This window comes from Gavia stellata, chromosome 8 (assembly GCF_030936135.1).
Source record: "Gavia stellata isolate bGavSte3 chromosome 8, bGavSte3.hap2, whole genome shotgun sequence".
In the NCBI taxonomy this organism is placed as follows: domain Eukaryota; kingdom Metazoa; phylum Chordata; class Aves; order Gaviiformes; family Gaviidae; genus Gavia; species Gavia stellata.
Window position 1 is genome coordinate 6,212,832 of NC_082601.1, and position 16,052 is coordinate 6,228,883.

A 16,052-nucleotide genomic window follows, 5' to 3' on the forward strand; every position below is an offset into this window, starting at 1 on the left:
GTTGTTGTTATTTCCTTTACATTACAATTTTTATTATTATTATCATTATTATTATTATTTTATTTCATTTCATTTATTAAACTGTTCTTATCTCAACCTGCGAGATAACCACTTTTACTTTTCCGATTCTTTCCCCCATCCCACTGGGGCAGGGGCAGAGTGAGCGAGTGGCTGCATGGTGCTTATTCGCCAGCTGGGCTTAAACCACTCTATATGTATATATGTTTTTTTTTTTTTTCATGATGAGCCGCAATATTTGTATCTATGCAAACTTTTTAAAGATGTGCATTTTTATAGACTAAATATAATGTGTGGAAGTTACGAAAACGGCAGTGCAACAGAAGAAGAAATGTAAAATGCTTCCTTTCTTCTGGCAAAGTAGTGCTACATAAAGCATGAAAATGATTCTTTGCTACTGGGACAATATTAACCATGAATTAGAGAGACACATGCTTATCACATTTGCTCTGTACTATCATGGGTATGTTCTTGAAAATAACAAAGTATTTCCTGACTTACTGGAAATAAATTGCTGCCCTTTTTTGCAGTTAAGAAAAAAAATTTAAAGAAGACCTAAACTCATCATACTGAATTAGTCTTTGGCATTACAGCTTTACTTCTCAATCAGCTTTTCAATTTGTGGAACACTGTTATTTTCTGAAGGAGGTGTTCATCTACTTACACATTCTTATGTGAACAGACTGCAAAATAGCATGCAGTCAAAAAAAAATGCAATTTTCTTCATCTTTCACAGAAGAGATGTCCACAGATCAGCTTCTAAACCACAGCACTGAGGCGCGCATTGGTGGTGTTAGTAACAGGCTTCGAAAGACTCAAAACTGGAACCTAAGATTTTTAATGAGAGGTGGGCATCAAAGAATAGCTCTGAACGGATCTCAAACTCTCTGACCATCCAGTTCAGGAATATTCAAATCACAAATCTGGTTATAACTCTTAGAGGTACATGTCAAAGTGATAAATTCTTCATAGAGATTGTGCTTTAGACTATCAAGATAGCTGTTGTAAGATGTGGTCATTTCTGCAGAGTAAAGGGCGGTGCGGTTTGACCTAATTTCCTAATTATGTATTTACTAGAACAGCAAATCAAATTCTAAAAAAAACCCCAAAAAAGGGTTTGGGTTTTGGTTTTTTTGTTCACCACTCATTGTGGCTATTCTACTTTTAGAGGACTATCTTATCCTAGCTGTAAAGTACAGTTGGTTTGGGGTTTTTTTTGGCCTTCTTCCTATTTTATTCAGGGGTTTTTTTAATGTTGTGTTTTAGAGGCCTTTTCATACTCTAGATATCTAAGAGCCCTAAAATCTTGGTGGTAGGAGGATTTGATTGTGGTTTTTTAATTCACTCTGTTATTGATATTTTATTTTCTTTCGCTTTTAGTAAGTACAATCAAATTAACGACAGTCCTTAGCAAAATTTGTTTAGTATCGAACTGTAGGTGTGTCTGTTCTGTCACTTATCTTCCTCATCAAAGTGGGCCTTAGCACTGTGTTTTGTAGTTCTGCACCAGTTCTCTCCTGCGTTCCTCTCCTCTCCCTCTGTTCTCTGCATGTTAAGAGAATTGCTAATCTCTGTGGTGTTCAGATCTGCATCAGTGCATCTGTTTGCAAAATTAAGGCTGTATGATGGGTTTGAAATTAATACAGTGCCTGGAATTAATGAGCTAATCATTTTTCATAGTGCTAGTAGTACACATCAGCCTGTGGTCTCTAATATTTTTCTGAAACTTCACTGTAATCGTTCAGTCTTGTTTAAATGAAGAATAGAAATTCCCATGGACATGAATCGACTGCAGAGACTTCTTCCAACTTCTTGTTTAATTTTGATTTGGGAAATAGTGCTTGGAGGCTTGGAGAAGCATTGCTTGGAGTCAGGTTTGGAGCTCTGACTGACCAAATCTAGCCCATTTAGCTGTGGTGGTGTTTTTCCCAGGCACACACATCCACAGACGCTCTTCTTGGGTTGCTGTGGCGTCAGTCCCCGTGGTCTGGGCATGCCTTCTCAGAGGGACAAGTAGTGTGAAAGCTGCTTTTGTCCCGCTCCTGCTCACAGCTCTGCAGTGGCCGGTGTCAACAGCCTGGTTCACTGGGGCATCTGAGGCATGAGGCAGCACAGACAACATGCGGCTCCTTATGGGAATAATAACATCCAAAGGTTCAATCAGAACTCATCTGTTGCAGATTTGCTGGTTGTTTTTTTTCCCAGTACTCCATGCAGAAATTGTCCACCTGATTAATATCTTCTCTTACAGACATATGTCAGGAGTTATGTCTGCAAGGACATGGCAGGAGTCTGGTGGTACTGTGCCTGTTATATATGCCTGCACACATGTATAGGTCATTTTGTGGCTAATGCAAAATTGAGTTTTAATTTTAAATTATTCTTTTTCTTCCTTCCACCTTCTGTTACCCATCAGGTGACTTCTGCTATTTTTCTTCATTATATAGCACTACATCTGATGAGGCAAATTAATTCATTTTAACTCTGTCAAGAACTTCACCCTGAGCATTTTCAAGTGCAATTGCATTCTCTGACAGCTCAAGCCAAATAAATGGTCATGCCGATGGAGTTATTCACATAAAAATGGAAGGTCTGTTCTTCATAGGAAATTTTCTAATTGTGTTTGTGTGTAACCCAAAAGGAGGATAATCCTAGAAGTATTAGGAAAAAAAAACGAAAAAGTGTTCTTAGCAGTGTTTGTGGAATTTGAATTTTTTTTTCATCCCAGTCTTCTAATCTGTTCTTTTTGTTAGTGGAAAAAAAATCTTATCTGCATATGACACAAGAAGTGGTAGAAAAGTCAGTTATACAAAGTGATTGGGACTGCTTGAAGTGGACTTACTCAAAGTGTTTGCTTTAGTGAAGGCAAGTAAGTCTTGTAGTTAGGAACAAAGAATGTAGATCAGATTTTAAGACAAAAGACTACATTTAGGAAGTCAGGGACTATGAAAACTACTTTGTTTTCATGACGGGTCATGTAGTATCAGCTCTAGGTAGTGAGCATATGATTTGGGTTCACAGAAGAACAGAAATTACAGTCCTTTAGTATCTAGCATTCTCCCTCAAAAGACAGTCCCATATGACTTCATTTTGGTATGTATGTGTCCCAGGTGGATACAACCAGATTCTTTGGAAGAGCAGTGTTAACTTGGTCTGCACCTGTACTTTATTCTGCATAAGGTTAAGGAAGGCGGAGGGGCTGATCCTGCACTCGGGTGTCGCTTGCTGTGGGAGAATGGGGTGCGACTCCAGCGATGGCATTCCTTGTGCTTAGTCACTAAGCTGGTTTCAGGCTTGCAAGGTTTATTATATCATGGGTAGGTTTTGTTAGATAGGTTTATCCCTTTAAATAAGGGTAGGTTTCTGTAGGCATAGTAATGTCAGCACAGGCATTCTTGTCTTAGCTAAGGCCAGGCATTGGCATGTTGTTTCATCTTTGTCTTTTTAAGACCTAGAAGTTTTTAGAAGAGAAGCTGGAAAATTTCCTCTTCGAAAGATTTATGCAGACAGTGTCAGAGCCAAAGAGGCTCTCGGGGAAGATTCTCATATAAGGCAGGCTTGTGCAACCACTGCCCATGATATCAGCCGTGCTTCTTGACACTTTGCACTAGCTTACAGTTAGTAGAGTAAGACTTCCAGGAACAATCATTTATGTAAAGTGCTACCCCTAGCACCAAGCTAGCAAAAATTCTTTTTAATGGCACGAAGGTGGAAAATCTCTCACAATTTTCTGCCCTTCCAAAGCCATGATATGCAATCTTATTCTAATGCTTTTGTGCGTTGGAGTGGGGGCGCAGCAAGAGCAGCATCTTCTGGATAACAGTCTCCTCCTTCCTCATTTTAATAAGCATTTTGTGTCTTCATCATTGCAAGTACCAAGCACCTTACATGCTCTCCAAACAAGCACCGGACAGCACAGCCTGGGTTTTAGCCACTATTCTTCTGCAGAATATAACAAAGTCTCTTCTGGGATGATGCTTCAGGGCATGATATTTTCTGTTTGGCTGATAGTTGTTTCAGGTTTTCTTGGCATTCAGTTGTCACAGTACACCAGTACAAGTCCTGCAATGCTTGTGTTTAGCTTTGCAACCCCCAGAAAGTCGATCCTGCCTTGCCTTGAAAGGAAACACAGGCTTTTCTGTTGGCAGATGTGCTTGTGCAGGACCGATCTGGATGAAAAAAAACATCTTGCTTCTTCCGTACTAATTCAGTTTTAATCTAGCTGCCTTCCCTAGTCTGCCCTACCACAGCACAGAGGAGGAGTCACTCCAAGGTTGGAAAGAAGTGATGGGCATGGGGGGTCAGTAGTCTCCGGTGGAGAGAAGTATTTGTCTATCTGCTTGTGGAACCCAGCAGCTTCTCCTTGCCCTCACAAGCACAAGTCACAGCTGACTTTTTGGCTCTCGCACTTTTTGGATGTGGTTGCTGTGAAGACCATCAGACAGGGAGCCCAGAGGATTTGACCAGGATCACAGTGTCTGTTTGGTTACATTCCTGTTTTCATCCATGGTTTTGGTCCCCCTAATTTCCCCCCCCGCCCTGACCTAAAACACTTCCCAGTAGTGATTAACCACAACTACTAGTGCCGTCTTCAGAATAGCTGCAATCATTTAGCTTGGCACTGATGAGGCTCAATCATTGAAGGAAACACTAAGCACTAGGGATGGGGCTTCTGTCAGCAACCTTCCTGTGAAGTTCCTGTGAATGTTCATGAAAAATCAAAGCAAAGTTTGGCTTACTCAGGAGGAGAACAACTGTGACAATCTGGGGGGAGGTGTTTATTCCTACATAAAGTCTGCCCCAAGTTTGTCTCCAGACAGGCGTTATAAGCTGTCATATAGTTATGGAATGGGATTTTTCTTCTTCTTCTGTGAGAGACAGCCCATGCTTACAGACCTCCTAGAAGATGAACAGAAATGAGAAGGCTTCATGTCAAAGGTCATTTACACCTGAAATGGCACTTTAGTAGTGTTCAGAGCATCTGATACAGTAAATGGGAGACAGAATGGGACGTGAGAAGAGTATCCTAAAGAAATATCACAGCATACTTGTCCTGTGTATGGCCTCCACTTGGCAGTCCTAGAGCTCTGGCTGACCTTGCATTGTTGTTCTAGCATTTCTGGGAAGACTTGACAAATGCTGTTGCTGGGATAGTGACCCTTCTTACTTTGTCCAAAGGTTTTTGGTTTTTTGTTCTTTTATAGGGTCAATATCTCATTCTGAAGTGCTCTAGACAGAGCCATCATTAAATATACAAAACTAGGATACTTTTCTCATGAATTTCAGGTTTCTTCAGCTTGAATTTCCCATCTCCTTTTACTGCCTAGTCACTCAGTCTCCTGAGGTCCTACAGTTCTTCAAATCTGACCCTACTCTTTACTATTTTGGAAACCTTATTTTTATTATTATTGGACTTTATCACCTTGTTATTCATGTCTTCTTTCAGGTGACTTGTGAATGTTATCTCATACAGGTTGCAGCACAGACCACTGCTGTGGAACTCGGTGATGCTTAATGGGGAACCATTTTTGGCCCTTATCTTAGGTAGTTCCATGGGTCCATCACTGTCATATGTGTAAGACTCTATCTCTCCCTAGTCTTCCCTCATGTCTTCCTGAATGTCTCTTGGGATTTCTGTATGTTTCCATGTTTACATTTTGTTTTAATTTCCATGTGCTTTTACCTATTCCCCTTCAGAGCAGCCATGTCCAAATCATTAGTTGGATGTCCATATCCATGGCCTGATATGGGCAATGTTTTCTTTGCATCATCTTTGCATCTGTCCATACATTCATTCCTTATTCTGGTGTACCCAGACTTACAGAACTTTTGATCTAATATTTGATAGAGCCTTGATGAGGTGCTTTCCCGGTGCAGTGTGGACTTTTATTTAGTGCAGGAAACAATGCTATCTGATAGTTGTCCTTTTGTGTACAGTTCTTCTGCCCCCTGTAATGACAAGACTCCTTTGGAGACTCAGGCCTGTACAGAAACTTCCTTTTATTGATATGCTCCTGTCTTTAGCTCCTGGCTGGTCTTTTCTGATCATTGGTTACACACAGCCTCTTTGATGATCATCAGGTTTACTAGAAGAATATGTGTAGTTCATATCTTTACATTCAGCCTTTCTGTTCCAACAGTCATGATCAGTTGGATCTTATCCTTTAACCATGGTGGGTATTGTAAATCCATTATCTTTCTGTATAAATAGTATTCATAAATTTGGGTGTATATCTCAATGCTTGATGGTTTTTGCACAAAAATTAAGATCTAATCTGTGTATCAGAGATCCTAAGAGGGCCTTGCATGTATTAGGAGCTTCTAAATGTTAGCTGTGAAGGATATGTCTGCTTTTGGTGCATCTTTTGGATACAGTCCATTCAATTTGACTTGAGGATTGTGCTACCGGCTTCAATAGTGTCCCTTTAACATTGCATTATGCCATTCTGAGGCACAAGCTTCCATGGCGGATGGTCTTAATTGGTGGCATTTCCCTCCAAAGTTAGGTTACCTGCACTTAATCCTTTTTGACACAAGAGCTATTTATTAACTGCTTGTTAATTGCCAAGAGTGGAATTTTTCAGTCATTCAAAGATATAATACTACTATTTCTTCAAACTTTGTTACTTATCCAGCTTCCACAATTAATCTTTCATTCACATCAGTCAAAACCCTGCTTCTGTTCTTAGCAAAGCTGGCATGCCATCTGTTTTCTTTTTGTATGCTTTTCAGTAGTCATGCCGTGGACAGTTAATTCTCAGACTGAGTACGGAAAATAAAATGTCTTATATCAATGGCATTTCTCAGTGACAATTTGTGATTACTTCCCCCCCCCCCCCCCCCCCAAACTCCTAGGCTTTGCCTGGGACAGTCTCCTGAACGCTGTCTCTGCAAAGCCTATGTCTCTTCATGTCCTTATTCTCAGTGCTGCGTTGTCAGATTCCCTTTTCCCTGATTTCTCAGGTTCCTAGCTGACCATTTTTGGACTTCCATCTTAATTAGCTTCATTATTGTCCTAACAGTGGGACATGACTGTATCTTTTGTGTGTCTTCCGTACATCCCAACTCCTCCTTGATAGAAAAGCTCTCACCAGGGAGGAAATCCAAGAGCAAGTAGGCTATCTCCCGTGGCAGCAGAAGGATTTTGTAAACAAAAAATGGACCAGGTAAATTTATCTTTATCAGGTACAATGCTGAGGGACTCTTCCTCTCTGTTAAATTTAAATATTACACTGCTTGTAAGACAGTAACATTTGTATTTTGTTAACAAGGTTTTGAAGATCGAATAAAATAATTGTGTGGGCTGTAAAGATCTAATGTATAGGTTGCCGCAAATATAAAATGCACAGTTTTGTAGTGAATATTTTACAAATGCATTTATCTCCCCAGATAAACGAATAATGAAATGTCAGTTTAAAAAAATAACCCACAAGTAATTTTTTTCTGAAATGTGGAATTAAATAATGCATGTTTTATGGGATAAGACACACAGTTTCCCATAAGCCTTTGAAATCCGTATCACCATGTTGGCTTCATTTTGGTTTTTACTTGGTAGCCACTGGAACTTTTCTTTGTAGTATGATTTTCACAAAAGCTAAACTTGTTCTGCCTCTGTAAATTCAGCATGGACTTCAGTAATGGGCAAATGTCCAGGGAGACACAGTCATTTGCATAGCACAGCCTTCTCAGAGATCAGGAAAGATGCTCCCTCGTTCCTCTGATTCCAGTGTTTGTCGGTTGAGGAGTTTCTTTGCTGTCTGCTGAAACCAGAAAGTCTTTTTTATTATAACATGCTGCAAATGAAACAAGAACTGAATGGTGTTGCCTTTTACAACCAAAACTTGTACCCTCTTCTGATCCTATGCAGGATCTAAGCAACTGTCTAGCTACAGTAATTGCTAAAAGTCCTCTACTCTTTATGTACAGCTTTCAAGCTCTTGAGATGTCCTCAGTATTCACAGAAGCTTGTCTTCTGCCTTCCTTCTAAGGAAGGAGATGTATATAGGAGATATCTAGGAGACATATAGTTGTAACCTGCCCATTTCAGTAAAGTTGGTTATGAACTTGAGGCTTCAGGTACACACTCAGAAACTCTCTTCAATGGCAATAAAATATCTGATTAATATTTTAGTATTAGATACCATCAACTAATTATATATGCATGAACTTTTTTACATTTTCTACTGGTACTTTATTATTTGATTTATAAATGTCACATTTTTTACGACATAGCTAGTGGTTTTCTTCCTAAGTGGAAATACTTCTTTGTAAATTCATGTCACATACAATGCTAATCAAGTTTGCATCAAATAGACTAATTGACAGCAAATTTGCCACTACTTCCAGATATTAATTTATTAATGCAAATATTTCATTCAGACTTCATCCAAAAAAACCCACTAAAGTCAACTGAAGAAGTCAAGAAACCTTTCTTTTTACATAATGTACTTCGGATCACGTCACTAAAATTGGTTCTTCTGCCTCCTAAAGACTTTTCTCTGAGACACAGATCATAGAACGCAAGTTGCACCAGCATTGCAGTAAAATTAAAAAAGAAAAGTCTGTGGCTTCCCCAAAAGTACTTTTGTCTTTATAGGAAAGACGGGGACATAAGAAAGACTACAAACCCAAAATACTGTTTGCTTACATCCAACATCGTAACTGGTATCATATTGTGATACTAAAATATGGTACCAGTTATGAAGCACTTGAGCAATTACAGACCGAAGTCCATCCCAGATAGAGATTTATCCAATAGCTAAAACCGTAAGGAAACAGTATGTTTTCCGCAAAGAGCCTGAGAAGTTTTAGGAATGCACTGTGCTGTATCTGCCATATACAGAACTGGGTCTGCAGGACATCCGTGAAGTGACCCATAGTGAATTGGCACAACCCCTGTTAGTTAGGGACATAATCACATGTACTATGACTTTGCCCTTCTATATCAGATGCATCGTAATACAAAAACTCTGCTGGCTCTATGCTTTTGGGGAAGCAGCAGGAAGAAAAAAAATCTGCTTACATATCTTATGCAATGAAGACAGTATTAGCATAAAACCACAAGTATTACAAATTGCGATCTAGCTGGTGGCCTCTACTAATTGCTGTGTTTTGCAACTCATATTTTGATCTAATGCTTTCTATTGCTACAGGGAAAAGGGTAAATTGAGATCATGCTTTTCATAAACGAATAAGAAATTGCATTAATCCAAGTAAAGCTGAAATCGGAAGCTACATATCTGATAAAATCAAAAACAGTTGCAGCATCTTTGTCACTGGTTTTTAAGATATTATGTAAGCTACATCGCTTCAGGCTCTGGGCTAGTCTGCTTTCAGTACTCACTATAGCCTGGGTGTTTCTGTGCTGTACTGTAGTCTATGATGGAGACGCACCAACGAGTTCGTATGGGTCAGAATAAAGTAAAGGGCATGCTCTTTACTTAGCACTTTATCAGGAGCTTTTACGGAAAGAGGAATTGCATGTTTGCAAAAGTTGATAAAACCGTGATTATTATTTGCACTGTGGTGGACATGGCAAATTAAAACCACCATCTGATTTGGGGGTTTAATATATGAATTCTTTTTTCAGTTTTTAACTTCTGTGAATGGCAGAAGCAATAGCTAGCTCAAAAAGTATTATCTCCAGTTCATAGAAATGTTTTTATCTTCTCAATCCACAAAACTTACATTGTGGATTTCTGCTTAGTATGAAAGAAATTTGATTTAAAACTTTATTTTGACTTCAGCTTTGGAGTAGAACCTGAAATGCTGAAAACCTTATGGATCATGTCAGCTTTATGAAATAAATAAAATGGAAGAACAAATCCTATCCTGCTCACTATTTGTCAGTTAGGTTGAATAAAATAAAATCTTGGGTTGGCTTTACTATTTTTAATGGTGGTTTTGGTGAAGCACTTATTCTGAAATTGAAAAATTACATGTAACAAATTTTTTAAGCAGAGTAAATCACTTTTGCTAAAGCCGGGCTTAGGCTATATAAATTTCTTAGTTCTGGAAAAAAGCATTTTAATCATTGTAAGTAATTAAATGAGAAGAGAAGGACAGAATATGCCAAAGGGTTGGTCTGTTTGTGTAAAGCTGAAGCCCTGCATTTTATCAACATGTCACAGAAGAGCTGCAGTTTGATGTGTTGGGTTAGGCGTTCACCGTGACAGTTCTTGAGCTCACGATAAAGTTTGGATACTCTGCATGTGTAATTGCGTAAAATCTCTGTCACACTATATAAGCAAAAATAATGAGCTGATTGAGGAGTGTGCGGGGATACTTGCCGCAGTTTGCATTTCCAGAGACTCACTGTTTTTGGCCTTTTTGGACTTGCTTGAGTGTCGTATGTTGCTATGTTACTTAAGTATCTGATTCCATTTTTGAATATGGGTATTTTTAGATTTACATATAAGGAGATAAGTATAATATGTTTAAAAAGATCAGTGCTGTGTCTCTTCTAGTTACGAATATACTGAAAGTATGTATTTTCATTTTAAGACTCTTTGGAGGATATATTGGTTAGTCATTCGGTCTGATCAACTGGTTGCAAGATTCAGATTTGTTTTAAATAGTCATAACCACTGCATTCGTTTCAGAAACAAACCCACTGGGAAAAGGCAACTCAAGTAAGTTGAAGTAGTGGAAAAATGTCTTTTATAACAGTATGTGAATGCACTGTAATTCATGTTCTTTATCTTCCAAAATAATTGGTCACAGTTTGAGTTTTTGGGGTTTTTCCTTTTGCAAACATATACTTGGACAGACAATTATTCTTCCATAAAGTACACTGAGCAAAAAAAATATTTGAAGACAGCTGCTCTGAAAAGAATTGAAATACACTTCTGCGTGAATGTCAAAAAGCCTGGAGAGCCTCATGCAAGGCAGAGCCGACGGCTGGCTGAGCGCATGCTGGGTAAGGTGAAGGCAGAGCCTGGGCAGCACCCGGTGCCATGCTCCGGCTCCATTCTTATACACAGAGAGCATTAACACCGTGTAACTTGCTGCCTGTGGGAGCACTCACCGCACAAGTAATTTAACATTGGGGTAGGCAAAAAATATTACTACAAGGAAGACAAGAGCATACGTTGCAGAGGGGACCTGGAGGAGGGATGCAATGCATATTCATGTCTCTCCTCTGTATTTCTTTGCAGAAGTTGGGACAAATTCTTTTTGCTGTTTATGAGAAAGGAGGAGTGATTTTGGAAGAAAGGCAATATGCTGGTAGTCAGGAGACCACTGTTTTTCCCAAGACTTACAGGATGACATTTAGCAAGTAGTCTTGTCTTTTCCCCTCTAAATGTAAAATGAGAATAACAGTATTTCCATATGGCATAGGGATGCTGTGAGGTTTAAAAACCAAAATGCTAAAATGATAGGGGATACACAAGGTAGAAGGAGTTAGCACAAAGTACACAAGACTTCTGTAGTTGAGAAGAGGTGGGATTATGGCCTCATATCTTTCCAAAGTGGCTACTTTTGGAAAGGGCTGGAAGCTTTCTGAAAGCAAAGTTCAAGTTCTGCAAATATAAGAGCATTGAGTTTGAGCCATATTACCAGAAGCAACAGCTGTTTGAGTGGTTTATGAGACTTTTTAATGGAAACTACAGTGGTATTCCATTTTAAGGTAATGCTCAGGTAGACCAATACTTGGATCCCACCACTATAGTGATGATGAGAGAAGTAAATAAACAACAAAAAAAAGCAGTGTCCTGATGCCTGGTTGAAAATGGATAGAAAAATGATTAAAGCGTAACTCTAAACCCATGTTTTATTTTTATTTCTTGCATTACTGGAAATAAGTTAGCAAGAGAAAATAAGGGTGGGTTTTTTTTTTTTTTTTAAGTGCATCAGTGACACCTTTATTTCAAGTCTGGGCAGTTGTCTGCTTTGTTGGTCAGGTCACATATGATAAATAACAGTCTTCTCCTCAAAGGTTACTATTCTGATATTGGAAAGATGTAATAAATGGATGAAAAAAAGAAAAGGACAGATAGGAAGAAAGGGAGGATGAGGTAATGATTACATTTATATGCGTTTGTTATAGTCAGTTGGCAGTCAGCGTTCATAGACATGAAGGGTTTTATTTGTTTGGTTTGCTATAATATGAGGCAAGGGACATTAGTGGGTGCTGTACAGTGGGTTTGAGTGTTTTGCAGAAGTACAAGCATGCTGATGGCATCAGGTTGTGACAGTAATTCCTCTGTTAGAGGGAGGGAAAAAGATGAAGAAAACAGCTTAATGTCCTTTAATATAAGCAGCAATTTCTTTTTCTTTCCTTAGCAACCCTAAAAAAAGAAGCTATCTCATCTAGTAAGGTACATGATATGGTTTTGTTTCAGAGATATTATGTGGAACAATAAGGTATGTATTTGCTAACTGTGCAGGGTATATTTTTTATAATTGAAAACATTTTAAAATTTTCTAGTATTCTCTTAAGTTGTAATTCTCAAGCTGGATTTAAATTGGACTCCTTATGCAGATTTTAATTATATTATAAACAAGTTCTGTAATAAAATTTATTTCAGCAAAAAAATTTTTTGGAAATGTAATGTCTTCTCCTTTCCCCCTAATATGTTTGAGGTGAAGATAAAGACTTTTGTGCCCAATATGAGTATATCTATATATCAGAACGAAATAGTCAATGGTCACTATTACCCTCTGATTAAAATTGGATGTAATAATGCCCTTTGGGGAAAAGAAACAGATTGATTTATAGCACTAGGTCATGCCATGTACTGCATATTCATATTGTCTAGACCATATATTGCTGATAGCAACTATAGTGGGCTCAAAATGAAATTATCCTACAAAATTATGACCTGCATTTTACCTGCAAGATCCTGTGAACCAGTGTTGTCTGGCAAATGTTACCTCCTACAAAAAATGTGCAATACGAGTTTCCTTTGTTCCCTAACCCTTTCTTTAAGAGCTGACAAAGATAATTTACTTTCACATTATCCCCCCAAAAAAGTGTTCTATAAAGCACTATATCCTACCTCTGGTATTAAACTGTTCAAACTTTCTCTGGAAGTCATTTTCCTTAAATACTTTGTTTTGTAAAAGTAACTCCGTATTTTATCGCTGTATCTTTAAAATTGTAATAATTTCCTGCTTAGTGTTTTTATGGGAAAATGTTTAAGTGACCTGATTTCGGTGTGACAATGGTTTATGAAGTTCATAATACGTGTGGCAGGCAGTCCTGGGAAGGTGCAGGGTTGTAGGCTTTTGCCTTTGATGGAAGGTGGTTAAACGAGGGAAGTGATACAGCCTAATGTAGCCACGTCATTTTCCCCGCAGCAGTTCCCTTAGTCCACATGCTTGACGGGATGCCTATTGTGGCTGAATTATGCTTTAATTTTAACAGTGGATGACTTAACTGCTTTGAAGTAAATAACTGGGTTTGATTTACAGTCTCAGCAGATTTATAAGAAGCTTTTGAATGTGCAGTTAAAAAAAAAAAGACTCTTATAGCTATGTACCTCTATAAATCTGTCTTTATTGTTCCGCATGTACGCAGGCTACTGGGACCCCATTACAAGTTTACAATCACTGGGCAATGTGTTTGAAACTCAGTAATGCAGAAATTAGAAACATTATAGTTTTCAACTATTCTTACTTGTTTCTGACATGAGATTGATGTCAGAAAATCCACTCCTAAAAATCGTAATACTCAGGATTAAAAGACAGGGCTGTTCATAAGGCCCTTATTTCCTTGTTTCACCCTTTTTCCTTGCTCATTTAATCTGTTGGCATCACAGCCAGCTCTGTGACTCAAGACCCAGTAACAGAAAATTTCACTCATTTTATTCATTCCAGAAACTTGGTGCACTGTGTGGTAGTATCATTCTATAACAGGAGAAAAAGAAGAAATATGCTAAAAAATTTAGGACCAGATTTTGCTACCCTGCTTTAAAATTCCTGGCAAAGGCACAGACCCAAGCATACCTGGAGTATGCCATCGTCACCTTTCTTCTCAATGCTCTGTAAACAGAGGGATTTGTTAGAAAAGGAAGATGCGATTTTTTGTTATTATTGATCTGTAGGTCCCAGGGTTCCCAATGGGAGGAAGAAGTTTATCGTTAAACCTGCGTTTCTCTCTCAGTACCTGCTCAATGTTCAACCTCAGCCAATGTACTATAACATGTCTGTCTTAATAACGCTCCGTTGCCAGACTTCTATCTGTAGTAACATGCCTCATAGCAGCCTAAGAAACTAGGCCATAAAAAACCTGAAAATGTCTAGCTTCTGTAGAAACAGTAGTGTACAACAGGACTACTGCAAGGCAAGAGGTAGGTAGAACAGGGCCACCGGGTAGGCTAAGACTGTATTTTGAGCTGAGCAGCAAACTTACGTAGCTATCTGCTCTACTGCTTCAGAGGCCCCAAAACTGGCTTGTATGACCATATCTTATCATCAGTGCTCACGTATTAATTCATAGATGTGAGGACTGACAAGGATCTTGTAGGCCAGACAGTGTCACGGTCTTCATGGAGTCCTTTGAAAGGTATGGAACTGCTAATTTTAGAAACTCCTAAATCGTGTGAAGTTTCAGGGGTTGGATCTTCTCTCCTTGATAAGTGGCCTGCATCCAGTAGAAAGATAAAAGTCTGATTTTAAACAGAAAGAGAAATGCCCATAAGGAATAAGTGCCTAAACGTGTTCTCTTCTGTACCTAGCTGGCAGCTGCGTGCTTCAATCTCTGAGTGACTGGATAGGCTACGTCTCTGAGAGACTAGGTGTCTTCCTGAGCTATCAGAATGCTTTCGTTAAGTATTCATAATATTTAGATTAGGCTCATATTTTTGAAAACTCTTCAGCTTGGGGAAACTGCTATTGTCTAAATGTTCACATTTAGAGGTTTTTTAAGCAGTATCTTCTAATATCCTGTAGGGTTGGAAAAATACCAACTGTATTTTCGACAGTAACCCAATTTACTAAAATTTAAATCATGTTACTCAGCAAACAAGAGGAAAAGCTTCCTTTTCCTTTGAGGAACTTGAAGTCTGGATTCTTTAAAGTGCTTATTTAAATTTAATATGTTTTCGGTTTTGCATTATACTCTTTACAAACAGTATCTGAGAAGGCTGGTTTGATTCAAAGGAATTAGATATTTGAGGATGAGTCATTTGGAAAAGATAGATGAATGTTTTTCATTTGATTTCTCATTTTTAAACATATGCAATAATCACTCAGGATGTGGCTGTAAAAAGTTTAGACACCAGTGTGTCTAACTTATTGAATGGTGACATTTTAAATAAAAACCGTATTTTGTAAATGGCATTGCAGACATAATTACGGCAAATTGCTGTCAGTAGAAGGGGCACAGAAAAATCTATGCTCGCTTAACTTTCCCAAGCCACAGTGTCAGGATAAGGTTGTCTGGGCTGCTAATTAGGAACATTATTCTCAGAAGAGAGGCACGGCAAAGGCAGTGCTTCTGCAAGGTTTCACAGCCTGTCATTTAAGCGTGTTTTAACCACTGTTTACCTGGGCTCACCGCTACTGGCTATTTTAGAAAAAGAAAGGCTTGCTACTCTTGTTTTTCAAAACTTGTCTTTTTACTTAGGTGGAGGCAAAAAGCCTATTCCCAAGCTGCTTGCTCTTCTTCTTTGGAATAAAATTTGTTGGTTCCTTTGCAAACACGTAATTTTATTTCTTTTTTTCTAAATTGATAGTAAATTAAACTAAACAGGTCTCTCCATGCCTGGCATGTGTATCATTTACCTACCTTACACAATTCACAAACTCTCACCTGCTAAATTCTCAGCTTTCAGTCAAAAAATTAAAGCAGCTTTCTAGTTGTGGAGAATCAAAATGCATATATGTGGAAAAAATGCACCCTGAAGATTGAGAAAACAGAGGGGAAGGCAAAATGTCTCAAATATGTTGTCCCATTTTTACATATATTTTATGTTATCTCATTTTTTGTGGTTTTGGCTTCCAGATTAATCTTTTTTTTTTTTTACCTTTGTTTCTGTCTCACCGCTTTTGACTCAGCAGGAGGCAAGAGGTGCTTCCTTAGTCAAAAT

General features: G+C 38.4%; 1 protein-coding gene across 1 annotated transcript in view; it reads left to right on the plus strand.

The window, feature by feature from the left end:
- LRP1B (LDL receptor related protein 1B) overlaps positions 1 to 16,052 on the plus strand; it is a 587,356-nt gene that overhangs the window by 217,498 nt on the left and 353,806 nt on the right. The gene's annotated exons all lie outside the window — the stretch shown is intronic.